Source organism: Parasteatoda tepidariorum, chromosome 3 (genome assembly GCF_043381705.1).
Source record: "Parasteatoda tepidariorum isolate YZ-2023 chromosome 3, CAS_Ptep_4.0, whole genome shotgun sequence".
Taxonomy (NCBI): Eukaryota; Metazoa; Arthropoda; class Arachnida; order Araneae; family Theridiidae; genus Parasteatoda; species Parasteatoda tepidariorum.
Genome location: NC_092206.1, coordinates 57817855 through 57834122, shown reverse-complemented (window position 1 = coordinate 57834122; position 16268 = coordinate 57817855). Strand labels below are relative to the sequence as shown.

The 16268-nt window shown below is 25.4% G+C and overlaps 1 long non-coding RNA gene across 1 annotated transcript in view; it reads left to right on the top strand.

Moving 5' to 3' along the window:
* LOC107436716 (uncharacterized) overlaps window positions 1–16268 on the top strand; it is a 486858-nt gene that overhangs the window by 391120 nt on the left and 79470 nt on the right. The window contains exon 8 of the long non-coding RNA XR_001583141.3: window positions 9783–9859. This is a non-coding gene — a long non-coding RNA (uncharacterized lncRNA). The remainder of the gene's footprint in view (window positions 1–9782; window positions 9860–16268) is intronic.

The following is a 16268-nucleotide window of genomic DNA, read 5'->3' as shown; positions in this document are numbered from 1 at the left end:
TGCTGAACGCAGAATATTAATTTCGGACGAATAATGGAAGAATCGTCTGCCGAAGACAAAACTTAATTCGTTTACATCCATCTTTCTTGTTTTCTGCCCTGGAAAGGGTTTATTCAATTAACAAAATAATAATGAAGATAAACAAATTTGTGAGGGGTCCGATTAAAAGAAAAATCATTTTGTGAAGGGTCCGTTTTTAAGTTAAAATATTTTGTGAAGGGTCCGTTTTTAAGTTAAAATATTTTGTGAAGGGTCCGTTTTTATGAAAACATATTTTGTGAAGGGTCCGTTAACGGACCCAAATTTCTTCTAAACAGACCCCTGGTTTAAATAGAACATATTCAACAAAAATTCACCATTAAACTGACTATTTGTTTACATTTTAACAACTTAGTTGATTCAAAAGGCATTTTAAAAAATTATTAATTCTTAGAGTGTTAACTTTGTTTTTCTTCTTATTTCTCATATTAAGATATTTTTCGTGTAACATATTGAGATATCCGACATGTTTCCACGACTTTTTTTTTATTATTTATATAAAATTGAAAAAATTAGTTTATTTCTTTTATTATGTGTAAAATCTTATAAAACTAGCACAAAAATTATTCTTACTTTATTTTTGTTTTTTAAATGGCCATTTTTAGGTTAAAAAATTTTTTTTTTCTGCATATACGCAGTAAATATACGCAGTCTACATAAACGCATATACACAATAAAAAAAAAATTTATCGCCCAAATGTGAAAAAATCTGATTTTGAGATAAACGCATTTAAAGACTTGAAATCACTAGTCTATCCACTGTTATCACACTGCACAAAAACTGTTGTAACTTTGGAAATGGATAGAGTACAAACAAAACTTAAGTATTTTTGGAAAACCAAGAATACAGGGATTCTAAATTTATAATAAGCTTGATTTCGAAAATTTTGTCCAAAATCATGTTATTTCACTAATCTTTTTTAATAAATAGGATATAAAAAATGGATAAAAATTATTTTTAAAATAATTGGATGAAATATTTTTGCTATTTCATGCTCTCACAATATTAAACACCAAGTGTAAAATAAGCATTTAAGGGAGCTTTGAAAATTTAAATGCAAATGTGTACCTATGTGTAAGTTTATGTTGTATTTTTTATTAAAGAAATGTAATTAATTAATGACCATTGATTTAGAATGTTTCAGAAAGCATGATTTGGCTTTTGATAGGTTTTAAAGGTCTACTGAGAAAGAAAAGTTCTCTGAATAATTTATACAAAAGTCGCTTTATTTTTAAAACAATTTGACTAAAACTTTTTTGTCATTAAAATTCTTGCTTCGTATGTTGCATGATACAGCCTATCTAAATAATCTCTGAGACGTTTTCAAGATTTGTTTCCCAAATGTCTCAAATTTCTTAATTCTTCATTATCTGTTAGAATCAATCACAGAAACTAATTTTTTGAAAATCACAGTTATCGAAATTTTTGTTTGGGATTTTTCAAAGTAACTATTAATAGCCGTTTTAAAAACTTTAATTTTAACCACCTTTGTATAAAATTTATTTTGAATGAATAAAATATATTTTTTAGAAGCAATTCTGGTAAGAATTCTATTGATATATTATTATTAAAGGCAGATTTTGCTTGTATTTGTCATGTCCTTTCTTCTTCAAAAGTGTTTTTAAATATCGGTTATATTTTGTGGAATTTCACATTTTGTTCTTGACATAAGAAGTATTAAAAATAAATAGTTTTCTTTAAGCGACCTACTATTTTAACTGTGTGCGAAATGCTACTATACTTTTTTAATATAAATGAAATATTTGAAAATTTAATGATGCTTCATCACTTGATTTGAAGAACTAGTTGTTACTGAACATTTATCTATCTGAATTAAATATATTATTTAACTGGACAGTTTTTTCACCGTAGACTTCCCAAGTACATCGACTATGCAGTCAAGTTATTCACTTCATTTTCTGAATATTACTTTTTAGGAATTTCTTTAACTTTAACTAGTTTTCAAACCTATATTGTTACAAATTTTTATACTTTTAAAAAAAAGTTTAATTTTGTTTTGTTTTTTGAACTCAATTTATAGAATGTATAATTTTATAAGAAATGAATTCACTGATAAACAAATTTTAAAAGCTTGCTGATATCTTGGTATCCCATGCATTTTTTAAGACAATTGAAACATGCTGATTTAAACTCTAAAAACCATTTGTTTCTACAACCCGCCTTTAGTGTTGTGTTCCACTCCGAGGTTGACATTACATCTTGAACATCCACCCAGTAACAAATGTTAAACGGAAAACGAGCACAAAATGTTAAACAGAAACGAATAAAAAAATTTTTTTCGCTTTCTTTCAGAGAAAAAAAGCGCTGTAAAATTATTATAAAATACATCATTTTATCTGTTATAAGAATTTAACTTATAACTCCATTTCGGGCTTTGAATCTAATTGAATATATTCTAATGAATTAGATAGTTTTTCAAAAATTAACTTTCACCCTTCATTTGATTTAAAAAAAACTATGCAGGACTCTTAAGCAGATCTAAAACTTTTCTGAATTCTAATAATTACGCAAATTTTGTTATGATAAAATAATGTGCAGTTAATGCTTTTCCTACTGGTAATTTTTTAAGTTAATTATATTTAAATAAACATGTCATAATTTTTGTTCATATTTTTATTTCATCACAAATGAACTTCCTGAGAGATTATTGTTCATTTATACATTATAAATAATAATTCTATTAAGTATATTATAGGATTGTATTATGTACGATTAAATAAGGTTTGTAATGAGCATTAAAAGTAAGCATTCATAAACTTCAAATTAAACTTTCTATGTAAATCGGTTTTGAAAAAAAAAATTATTAAATTTAAATAAATATCTAATTACATTAAATTCGTGTTTAACAGCCTGAATCAAATCGGGCAATAAATCCGTGTAACTGTTAAAATAGTGTCTGTGCTTCTTTTTTTCCCTTACTTTTTCTTCTCGGTTTTGCCCCCTTAATTTTCCTTCTAGGCTTCTTTGACAAAAATGTAAGTATGCGTAATTATTTTACTCGGTGCGAGCAATTTCTATAAATGAAATATGTGCAGCATTTCTTGAGATTTAAATGGTGTTCAATGTAAATTCAACGGTTTTCCATGAAAGTTAATTTTTAATTTTCGAAAACTGAAGTGATAGAGCAAAACAGTTTTCAGATTTGTAATCAACTGATTTGAAATCAGCATAATAAACTTCATTAAAAAAAAAGTAAACAACTGACCAGAATATATAGCTTGTTTATCAATGTTTTGATTAGCTCTGTTTAGGATGATTAACTTTGTTGTAAAGGGGAAAAAATTATAATCAAAGTTTCTACATTCCTTAGTTCCTTAGTTAGAATTACTTAGTTACAGAAATAGTTCTTTTTGAAAAACGAATTATATTTCATTTTTTTAGTTCAAATTTTAAAAATTTTTATGCTTGGTGAATAAGTTACTTACAACATCAGTTTCAAAAATCTGTTTTAGAAAATATGATTGTAAAAGATTGTCTATATTAATGCTTAAAACAATACAGATTTAATTTTTTTTTTAATTTTTCAACTAATATTAATGCTATTTATTCAAGTTTATCTTTTCAAGTTCATTTTAAAAATAATATATTCTTAGATCCATATGAATAATATGAATTTAACTAGACTTTAAATTCTGTAAAACTTTAAAACGAGGTATATTTAGAATATATTCTTTTTTTTTAAAAGTATATATAACTAGTTACATTTTATATAAAATTTCCAGATAAATGTAAAAAAAACGATACATATATTTTTTTCATCAAAACATTTTTAATTACATGTAAAATAATACGTCTTTAAAATTTTTTATTCAAAGTAAATTTAAAATTTTGCTTTGAAAATGAATTCGTTAACTGTAACAATTTCAAAATTGTCTTAACAAAATATATGAGCTTAATTTTTTTATTTTTCAGCTTAAGATCAATAAATTTTAATTTCTATCTAAACTTAAAAATTATATCAGTATTAATTATTCTAACTTACCTAAAACGCATTGTTTTTAAAATGATAGTTAACAAATAACTGCCACTAAAAATAAACTTAGAATATGTTACAGCAGTCCGTTTTTGTTATACCTAACTTTATGACGTTTTAATAATACTTTTTTTTAAACTATTTTAACTTACTTAATCATTCAAAATACTTACGCATTTAAAAATATGCGAAATTTATAGTGTATATTATTTTTGTAATATACACAATTAATTTTGCTTATTTTTAAGTGAGTAAGTGTTTGAGGTTTGTTGAATTGTCAAATTAAATCAAACTTAACATGCTGCAGTTAATGATAAAACAACTTTTGCTAAAACTGAAATGCCAATAGTTTTGTTCTATGCTTAGTTAAAAACTATGAAGCGTCCAGTAATAATTGCAAAGCTATATTTTTACTTTATCCCACCAAATGTTTTAAAAAATTTGATTATGATATTTTATTAGTTATTTATATAATTATAAAATTAGGTTTTGCTATACTACTTTATGTAAAATATCGAAAGAAACTACGTTTGATTTAATTTCTTAAACTGTTATTCTAAACTATTTTAAAAAGTCGTTTTTTGAAAAAGTGTTTCTTCCATTTCTTCTACTTGGATTGAAAGAAACCAAATTCTTTGTAGCAGTTTTTTTCCGCGGGTTTTTTCGGCGGTTCTCTCTTCTTAATTTTAAGCAGCATTAGAATTTCTTCCGGAAGAAACATATTTATACCAAATAACTGAAAGAAAGTGAGAAAAAAAAAAACGGAAAAAACTAAAATTAATCGATGCAAATAAGTGATGACTATTAAAAGAAGAGTTTTGATTTAAAATAAATAAAACTTATTATAGTACTAAAAAGTAAAAAAGTTTTTCCCATTTAATTTTTTACAAGTGTTTTAAACATTTTGTATAAAGATTGAGTTATTCGAAATATATGAAAATAAATAATACTTTTTTTAAAGATTTCTCTCGTGGTTAATTTTTCACAACAATTTTTTATTACTTGTGCAATTAAATTTTATATTTTTGATAATTTCTTTTCTTTTTATTAATTTTATAATTTCCTTTTTCTTTTCGACCTAAATCTTTTTTTTTCCTTCTTTTTTTTAGTGTTTTTAGGTTATATTATGGGTCCTATGTATTTGTAGCTTATGAGCTGTTAATAACACGTAATAAATCTGAAATACTTAAATTTCTTTGAAATTTTCTCTTTCTTTCATTCTTAATTGTTTATTGAATAGATATATTCAAAAGCACAGAGAACAAAAAATATATAGTATATTTTTTAATAATTTTCATTTTTGCATTAAAAATTCTTTTAAATATTCCTTTTTTTTTATTTACTTTTTGTTTTCTGTGTTCTTTTCTTTGTTATTTTACAGTACGCGTTCCATGCACTTATAAATGCAACTTATGTGCAGCTATAAAACTTGATTTTTCTTTGTAAATTTCTCTTTTCTTTTAATCTTAACTGTTTCTTACAATATAAATATAATATATTATAATGTATCAGAAGAAAAATACTGTAAAGCTATTAAAATGTAAAGAGAAAAAAAACTATTACTTTGCTGTGGCATAATAAATTATTCAAAAAATTTTTAAGGTATACACCCTATAACTGAGTGTGCATTTTTGTGAGTTTAAGAATTTATTCTTAATTTTCAAAAAGTTTCAATATTAAAAAAGCTTGAAAGTTGTTTAACAATTTATTATTTTATAAAAACAAAATTGCAAGTTATAATTTATTAATTTGAAAATGAAAATTCATAGATTTATGAATGAAACGTCACAATTAAAAATTCTTGGATTTATTTAAAAAATTATCACTAACTTATGATTTTAAGTTAAGGAATGTAAAAACAAAATCTGTATCAAAAATATGTATTGTACTGATATGTCTTAAGCATATTACCTGCCTCTTAAACATATAACTAAAAAAATTGGTATGATTTTTGTAATTGTGAATACAATATGTGGTTCATTGTATAATACAATATAAAATTTTGACTATAATACTTTAAAAGTTCTTTATATAAGTATAAGATTGAGTTTTATTATACTCTGTTACGTAAAACATTAAAAGAAACTTCTGATAAATTTATTTTTCTTTCCAATTTTTGCTTTTTTATCTCCACTATGAATTTTAAAAATGATTTATAAAATGAATACATTTTTAAACTAGATTGCAATTATAAATAGTTTATTTTTCTTAATTGTTAATAACTTAATATTTTTATTTTTATGGTAAGCAGTTTCTTCAATTTCTACTTCTGGGGGTATAAGAAACTTGTTTCTTTTCTTTTCGGTCTTTTTCCATGATTTTTCCGCTGTGGAAGAAACTTGCATGCTTCTCTGATTTAAATTAAGAAAAATTGGTCCAAGGTTCTACACGGTTTTGTACCTTGGTCCATTTGATGTTACGCCTTGGTTAACATTTATTTTGAGTTCTTGTCTTAAGGACTTGAAAATTGATTGAAATAGAATATTCAGTTCAAATTTACTTTTAAAAAGTTTTCAAGTGATCTGCATTATCTAAAATAAAGTTTAAAAAAAGTAGCTTGATACCAAATAATATTGTGTTGATATATTTCAGAAATTTATAAATTTACTTCGAACATAAAATTTTAATCTTGTGATGGGAAATTAATTTTTCCTTCTTGTCAATTTTGCCTCATATTTAGTGAAGTCTACGAAGAATTACATTTGTGCTAATTTAATTCTTGTTGCACATGTTTTGAACCGACGGTCCAGGATACAATTCTAACAACACACACACTTTTCAGATTTTCTTAATCTTTCCAAAATATTGTTAAATATTTTTCTTAAAATATTGGTATTTTATCTTATAAAAAATGACATTTTGATACTCGGTGCTTACCCAACTTAGTATATTTTTTTTTATAATTTAAATATCGCAGGATTTTATTTTCAAATCAAACTAATTGAAGAAATTTGTTTAGTACATGAATAATCAAAATAAAAAAATATTAAAATTTTTTTTTTTTTTGATTAGGCTGAGAGTCTAAAATGATCCATAACACAGCAAATATTATCGATTGTAACAAGTATCAATAACACAGCAGATTTTCTTCATTTAGGGACACAAATATTTTACACTGGTTCAGGCACATGCGGACCAAGGGTGCAGCATTCTCTCTTATTCACAAAAATTTTGTCCACAATAAAAATGAATATAATATTTTTTTATTTACTAAACAAACTGAACTGTCATCTTTTTTGTTCTATTTTATTAACATTTTTTCCTAAATAACAATTATTAGAATTATGTAAGACATTTGCATTTGTTACTTTCAACATTTAATAAGAAATGGTAATCGAATGAAAATTTATACATTTGTGTCTCAAACTTCATTAAGCATTAAAAATTTTATCTTATTTATTTACTTCAGGTCAAAAATTTATTTAATGAATTTTCAAAATAGTCAAACTTAAAATAGTCATTTATTTTATTTAAAATTTTGGTAAATTAAAAATGATAGGGACGTGAGTTACACTAAGGTAAAATAAACAAATAAAATGCGCTTGAGTTAACTATTATTGTTTAAGAAACAGGGTCTTTCAAATCTTGCTTTTCTACATTTAATCATTAATTGTTACAATTGTTGAAGTAAATAAAAAACTTGATTTGAACTAAATGAAGTTTGATTTTTGTCAGTTTGTTCTTGGTTAACTAAATGTTTGAGTAATAGTTTTATCTAGTGTAGTAGGTTTAACGTACTACCTCATGTTTCGTATGGTAGTTTGAAAATATCTGAAGTGGTTTTTAAATTATTTATAGTTATGCAACTTTGTAGAAAAAGGAAGATACTATTTTTGTTTTTATTTTATTATTGTTTTTTGGAAAATCAAGAGCCTGATTTGCGTGCGTATTGCATTTAATCTATTATTATTTTACTGAGTTATATTTTCCTGTACAAAGGAAAAAGTGAAAAAAATGTCAATCTGGAAAAATCAGGGAAATGTCAGGAACTTAGACTAAAATAACTAAAGATTCAAGTAAAAAAAATATATATATATTTGAGGAATCTAAAAATCCGATGTTTTTTCGAAAGAAATTGTACTTATAATAATTTTTAAAAAATTTTTATTTTCTAATCAGAAAGCACAGATATGTATTTTGTATGGATTTTATGTGTAAGAATAAGGATTAACTAAAAAATTCATAATGACAATTCTGTAACCAGTTGCAAAAATCAAAGAAATTCGATAATAACATTTGTGGCCACCCTGATTAAAAGATACCCTCATTAAATAATAAAATGGCATTTCTTTGCCTTTTGTTTTCAACTACCAATTAAAATGAGGTAACTATTCTTTATGTTTGGTATAGTACTTAAAAAGTAAGTTTAAATTATTTTTAAATTGGTTTAATTCAATTAATTTTTTTCATCTGGCTGCAATACTGAGAAAAGGTTTGATGTAAAAATGTCTCATTCGGGAGGGAAATATATATGTCTTATTTTGAAATTATCCCAGGATCTCAAGTACTTTAATTATTTCAGTTGACTAGCTTTTTCGAATAATTTCGTTTTCGTTATCAATCTAAAAATACTTTTTTTTTTTTTTGACAAAGTATACAATGTAATTCTATTGAGCCGCAGTGGCTCATGGAATAGAGCTCTTATGTCCCAGTTTTGCGCCCCAGGTACGAATTCCAACCATGGCTGATCGATACAAATTCTACTCCCGGCTAAAGCCGACGACAATGCAGACGTAATTTTTTCACTGTGGTAAACGGATCATGAGTTAGAATCCCTTGCGGTCGGGCTAACCGTGGGAGATTTACGTAGTAATGCAAATGCGGTTACGTTCAATCAGAAAGGTCCTCCATCAGGGCTAATTTATTCCAGTGCTTGAAACAAAAGTTCCTATGTCTACGTGTTTAGGTTAAAAATTACAAGGCTACAGAGTTGAATATTGATAGGTGCCATTCATAAAATTAAATGTGAATTATTTAAGTTAAAAATATTTTAAATATATTAAACGAATGTTAAAAGTATCTTAAATTGATCGGATATTATATTGCATTTAAACTGTATTAGATTTATAGAAAATTCTTAATATAATAAAAAGGAAATTATTATTGAATTTGTTAAAAATATTAGTTCACAACTTAAAGAAGGAGTTCAGTTTACTTCAAAAAATTGTTGTAAAGTTACATTACTTGCAACCGAAAACAAAAAGGTTTGCTCCTTTATATGTTTTCAACGTTGAAGTATTTGTTTTCGGTTGTGACAAGTTTTAATATATAATATATTCAGCACAATAATTTTTTATAAGATTATTTTTCATGTATTGCTTGTTATCGTTGCATTAAATGACTGACTTAATGACTAAATGACTAACTAATGAAGTTGACTTGGGAGTTAGTTTCAAAAAACAATTATAAGAAATTTCTCATATAGTTTTTTTTTTTTTTTTACTGAAAGTTGGAAGTTGCATACTAACCACTCAAAATGACAGGTTATACTTTGAAAAATGTCTTTCCTGACTGATAATTTTATTACCAATATTTCCTTAACTGCTATTGTAACCCATAAAATGAGCATACCGTATGCCTGTTATACTAAGTACTGGTATTAAATATTTCGGGAATCTGTACTTAGATTTATAATAAAGTATTTCTGTGCACTGTTTATTGCATACGGTTGATATAAGAAGCGATCAAAGCATTCGAAATATGGATGTATTCCCAATTTATATTTTACTCTCTTTTTTTTTGTTTCAGGAAATCATTTTTTTTTTTCCTTTCTGGAAACACTTAGGACTACGTCAAGCCATGTAAATGAAGCAACTCTTTTTTATGTGAGTAATTATTTCATTTATTCTATAACACTTACTAAATAATGAAATATATATATTTCTAACAGTGGGAAATAATTAGTACTCATTATATATACAAATAATTAAAGCTTATGACTTTTTCTTCTTCTTTTTTGCCTGTCTTACAAACTCGAAGCAACTAAGCCTAGCAATTGTGTGTGTATTCAAACGTACCTTAAGAATAAAAACACTGTGTTGAACCTTTCTTCCTTACTATTCAATTTTTTGTTAATTTTTTTCCTTCACAATGATATAAACAAATAATGATAAGACTTATAAGTAGTATAAAAATAATTTTTTTTGTCTGCCTTCAAAACAATCTAATTAATATTCAATTTTTTCGTAAGTTTGCTTCTCTTATTTTTTTTTACAACTCCGTTGTTCTTTATTATGACCCTGTTGATTTCATTTTTTTAATTGATCAAAATGCAAATTAGCAACGTCGGTAACTTCTATTAGTTTTTTACTTAGTTCTCAACTGAATTTTTTTTTCTCCTATTATCCGATTTCTTTCATCAGGGTAGAAGTTTTTCTTTTATAAACCTTTTGAATTTTTACAATGTACCTCTGTTTTTCAATTTGTAAATGTAAAAGGCAATGCTTGAAATATTGTGCTGGAACTAGTAATTAGATTTGATTAACTCCATATCAAAATGAACTCTTAGGTTAATTATTTTTGCTTTGTACCTTACTCAATTGCATTTGCAATATACCACACCATAAACAATTTGGTTTACTATAAAAAATATAAAAAAGGCTTTAAGTTTGTAGAGGTTAAAATTGCGCATTAATAAATCAAACTTAAAGATTTTGGAATTATTAGAAAAATTTCTTAATTATTTACCTTAAAAAAGCATTCGAACAATAGTAGTTGAAGAATGACAACACAGATTTTTGTTAATTTCAACGTAACCATTTCACCTAACTACATTTCTATTAAAATGTATGATTTTTGAAATTATTACATAAATTATTTCAGCTGTCAGCAGTATTTAACTTAAATTTACATTTTTTCAGTTCGAAGAAGAATAGTCTAAAAATTGAAAAATAATTATTTTGATTTATTTTTAAACGTTATCATCCCAATCATCTACACTTCTACCAAAGTTTTCTGCATAGATTTCATAATAGTATTAAATACGAAATATGGATTATGACTTTAAAAAAAATATATTTTATTAAAAATTCTAACATAGTACTTTTAGCAAAAATTTGCCTGCTTAAAGCACTTAATTTTTTACTACATTTTTAGGCTTTAAAAGCTACGAATAAGAATTAAATTTTCTAATTATCATGAAAATATTGTTCATTATTTTTTTAAAAATTTACTAAGGATTTTTCTAATTCTTTTTAATTTCTATTTGCAAAATTAAGAAACGATAAATGTGTGTACTTTTAATTAATATTGAACTAGTATATTAGCCCTCTCTCTTATTATAATACTGGAGGTTTATAGAAAATGATTTATACATAAATTCTTGGAATAAAATTGACATGTCCGCCATAACCCCGCTAGTGTGTGTCCACACTATCCCCGTTTTGCCATTTGATTCTTTTAGACTTCTTAATCGTTAATTCCAGAAAGGCATATCAAAAGTGTGTTTAAAAATATGTAGTAAGCATATTAACGCATGACATTCTGTCTTTTATAATTAAAATTGATGAATAGTTAAAATTTGAAAATTATTCTTAAAATCACAATCTAAACACAAATTAAGTTTTTTTTTTATTTGCTCTGTATGTAGTTATATATAAATGCGTAAGAGTTTTGAAAATCTGCCGAAATTTATAGAGAAATTTTAAGTGATAAATAGAAAAAATGCTTCATTTGTCTACACTATCCCTATTTCTTCTATATAATATATATATATTTTTTAAAATATAATGTTTTATTTTAAGTTATTGCAAAAGTGGATGACTTGGAAAAAATAATTAAATAAATAACAAGCTGTGTAATTAATGCTAGATAAATTATCCGTCAACGATATTATCGTTGATAGATTTTTTTTTTCTATTTGGAATGCTTCCTTGTGTATTTTATACGTTTTACCGCTGATTTTATAAATTAAATTTATGCTTAACCATCCTATATTTCTACTAAATTCGTTCTTCATTTACTAATTCTACTCTTTACTAATTGGATCAAATTATGGGTTTTGAAATATGGATTAATGGATGTAATAAATTTAAAAAAAAGTAAGTTGGTAGTTTTATAATTAATAAAAGCGAGGACGTTTTTCTTTCATGTTTCTTTTTTTAATTCTCCTTTTTTTGCAATAATTCATTTTACAAAACTTAGGAATGCTTATTATTTTCTTTTACTTTTTGCCTAAGTGCGAAAGAGCATTCCATGAAAAGGAAATTAGTAGATTCAAAAGCGTATTTTTGGTGGAATCTGGTTTATCTCCGTAGGAAAAAGAATATAAAATGGAGTCATTGAAATAAAATTCCCGCCAAAAATGCGAATTTGAATAATAATGATTTTAAAAAAAAGTTAGAATAAAGATCAGTTGAAGCCCCGTCAGCAATCTTCCCATCTCTATCGCTCAGGAGCTGATGCATGTACATTATCAAACTAGGACTGGTCACTCCTTCACTCTTGTCGAACATGTCCCCCTACTTGACCAAGGTCAATCATCCTCGTGATAAAAAGGCTAAAAGGGGGGAAAAGAAAATATTTGAAAATCTGGCTTGCTTAGGAAAAAATATAAAAAAAAGAATGCACGTCGAAGTGGCCAGAGCAAGGCGAAAAGAAGGCGTGACGTTAGTTCGCGTCAGTCGGTAAGAAATAAAAAATAGCAGGCAGGTCGCTCATTGGTCAGAAAGCTCCAGACAGATCTTTTCTCAAAGTCCAACGGAATCCAGTAAAAAGCAAGAAGAAAAATGAGCAAGAATAAACATAAAAGATGAGACGGTATAGCTATGCGGAGGGGTGGAGGAGTGGACGGGCCATAGATAGCAATGCAATGTGTAGGGAGGGTTGCAGCTTACTTCGACAGTCAAGAAGAAAGTTAAAAATGGTGCTGTAACGGTCGACACGACGATTTGCCATGTGAAACTTTCTTACATGCTCCCCTGCAACTAGGCTTTTTTGGTAAGCAGCCAAACCTAATTTTTGCTAAGAGTTTCAATTTTTATGATTATAATGTTCTTTACTAAGGTATTTTAGTTAAATAATGCATAGTTTGGCCTCATAGTTCTCATAAAATAGTATCGAGCCATTTTCGTAATTTTTATAAATGAATAAAATTGTAGCAAGAGTGCTTCTAAAAGCGCAACCAACTAATATTTGATCATTTATGCATTTTATAATTAGTGATAATCATGATGATAATCATTTATCATGCTTATCACAGTAATGCAAATTTTTATAATTAAAGCTAGATGATAATAGTGATAATTCTTCATTTATATATCTTCGATACACATTACTATGTAAAGTCATTTTTTATTGTTTTCTTTTAAAAACTTTGAACAGCATTAACTGTATTTTTTCTATTCACTATTTTTTTTTCTTCTAGAAATGAAGCAATTGATATCAAGCAGTTAAAATTAGGAAGAAAATTATTTCTAATAATATAAGAATATCAATAAAAATACATTTATTGTTTAAAGTTTTAATTGCAAATATTTTCATCAAATTAAAAATGGAATGTCAATTTATAATAACATAATTATTGATTAGATTAACTTTGTAGTTCAAACCTAAAAATTAGAATAAGAACTATTAGTACTGATTAGCAGTTATCAGTTATTAACGATGTGAACCATAAGCAGGATTATGGTTCTCAAAATTTTCTGCAGGATGTGCATACATATTTAACTTTTTTTTGCTTAAAAATTAAACTTAAAAGAAACTCAATATTTTTTCTATTTATGTGTATAAAAATTAAAGAACTCCAAAATGAAATACTGGTTCTAACCCTGTGACGCTATTGTCTCCTAATAATAAGAATTACTTATAATTTATTCTTTTATAATTATTTGTTTCGTAAAATGTTTTTCAATGTCATAATCCATTCCAATCAACAATAAAAATTCATTTAACGATTTCGAAAAGGTACCATTTAAAAAATCGTTTTCTCAAGAAAAACGTATTGTTTTTGTATAAAATAAGTCTTACCATAATTTTTTTAAATCACATTTGGTTCTAAAGTAGATGAGAAACTATGCAAAACAAATTTCAAGATATTTCTTCTAGAAAAAGTGTGCATAGAAGTTGTTCATAATTTGAAATATCCGATTATTGCTAAATCTTTAGGTCCTACAGCAAATAATATATCTATATATGCTTTCCTCATTTCATTATTTTCCTTGCTTCTGTTAGCTTCGCTAGATTTTATTCTTAAAAGTTCCTGACAATCTTTTAAATTATTCTTTTGATATTAAATGAAATAGTATTATTGTTTTTATTAATATCACAGCATTCGAGCTAATCTGACAGGAAAAATCGCTTCAAAAACTTCTAAGTACATTTTCGGTAATATCGGTTTAATGTTGAACCATAATATGGTGCAAATTTGTTCCAACCTTAATGAGGTATTTAATGTGCATCGTGTTAAGAATGCTGTAAATATGAACGTTATTCTATTTCTCTTTCAAAAATTTCTATTGGTGTTCAAATATCTTAATTATCAAATGCTATAAAAATCGTTGTTAATTGCTTAAGTCTTATTTCATAATGGAATATTATCAGCTGCAAGAAATATTATTAACTGATTGCCTTTTAACGTAAATAGAAATGTATGTTTAACATTTGAAATTGGAAAAAAGGTGGCTAAAAAACTCCATATCTGTTTTCATATATTTTTGTTCTGATGTTATTTTTCGATCAACTCATAGAGCATTATATTTTAGATCTGTTATAAAAATATTAATTGTGTAGTTTCCGAAACAAATTAGATATTTATATGAAAATTTTAAGACGTTAAGTTAATATGTTTAATTATTTTACATTTATTTTTAAAGATATAATAATTTTCATGATTTGTTTATTAAAATTTCTTTTTCATCGAAACGCATTTAAAATTAATTTTTTCAATCAAGTTTTATCTAGTTACAAGAGCAATCAATGAATTTAGTTGAAGGGTAAAAAAAAAGAGAGAGAGAAATATGTGCATGTAACGTGTAAAAATTAAGAGCAACTTTGAAAAGATTCAAATGTAGTTTAATTTTGTATGTATTTTTCAATACAGTTTTTCCTAAGATTTTGCTATTGAGTCCGATCTCCCTTATATTTTGTTATTGAAAAATGTGTTATCTGTAACATTTACTGTTTCATTTTTTCTTTATTATAAAGGAGTTGTCGATAAAGGTGATTTTGAAAAGAACCTTAGATTCTAGCTTCTTTTTTTAACTAAATTATTTTCTTTAAATTAGCTTTAGAAGAAAAGTTTATTTGAATCAAAATTTTTTCTAGAGATTGTTTAACAAAACTTTTAATATCTCTTTATTTTAGTTATTAACTTTTTTTCTGCAATTCAAGCACATTTAACATGTCAAAAACAGTCCCATCAGTTATAATGGGAGACTTTTTGTTATTGGGTTAGAGAATTATTGTATATTGTTATTATTATTTTAAATCCTTTTTACTTAAAAACTTATTTGATAAAAAAATGTATAGGTGTAGCTAAAACTTCTTTTAAAACATAATATGAATAATATTGTTCCATTTCGCATAAAAACTCATAATATATTTTTTGAAATGTATCCTTTTTTAAAAAAAATTTCTGTCATTTTCGATTCATAACTTTTGTACGCCAAGCATTGTTTCCAATTTTAAGTTTGTTGCTATATCTGACTATCTAAAAATTGTTTATTTCTATTTTGCTTAAACTCTCTTATAATTTCCTCTACCTGAGCACAACCTAATTGCAACAACAATTGTAAACATTGATATCAAAATGCTAGTTGAAAGCAATTTCTAGTTGAAAACAATAAGCGCTTTCTTGTTAGAAACTCAGGTTTTGAGTTTCCTTTAAACTCAAAATAATCGCTATTTTTATATCTATTAAAAATGAATGATTTTTCCCTAATTTCTCAAACACTGATTTTACAAGAGAAATAATAAAAGAGGCCATTTTTATGCTTCTTGTTGATGAAAAAATGAATGAAATGAAATCATGATGAAAATAATTTGTAGCATTATAATGAATTTGCAGAAATCACATTTAAAATGTATAAAAACACCAATAAGCAATCTTTTGAAAACAAATAGCCTTCCACCGACCACATATATCGACCTTTTTTATTTTCTTAAAACAGAGAAATTGAGTGTTTGCGAAATGTTCTTAAGATTTTCTGCCGTCTCTAATCTTTTCAATTTTACTTGCAATAAATATTCACCAAAAAAAAAAAAAAAAAAAAAAAAAAAAAAAAAAAAATTAAAAAA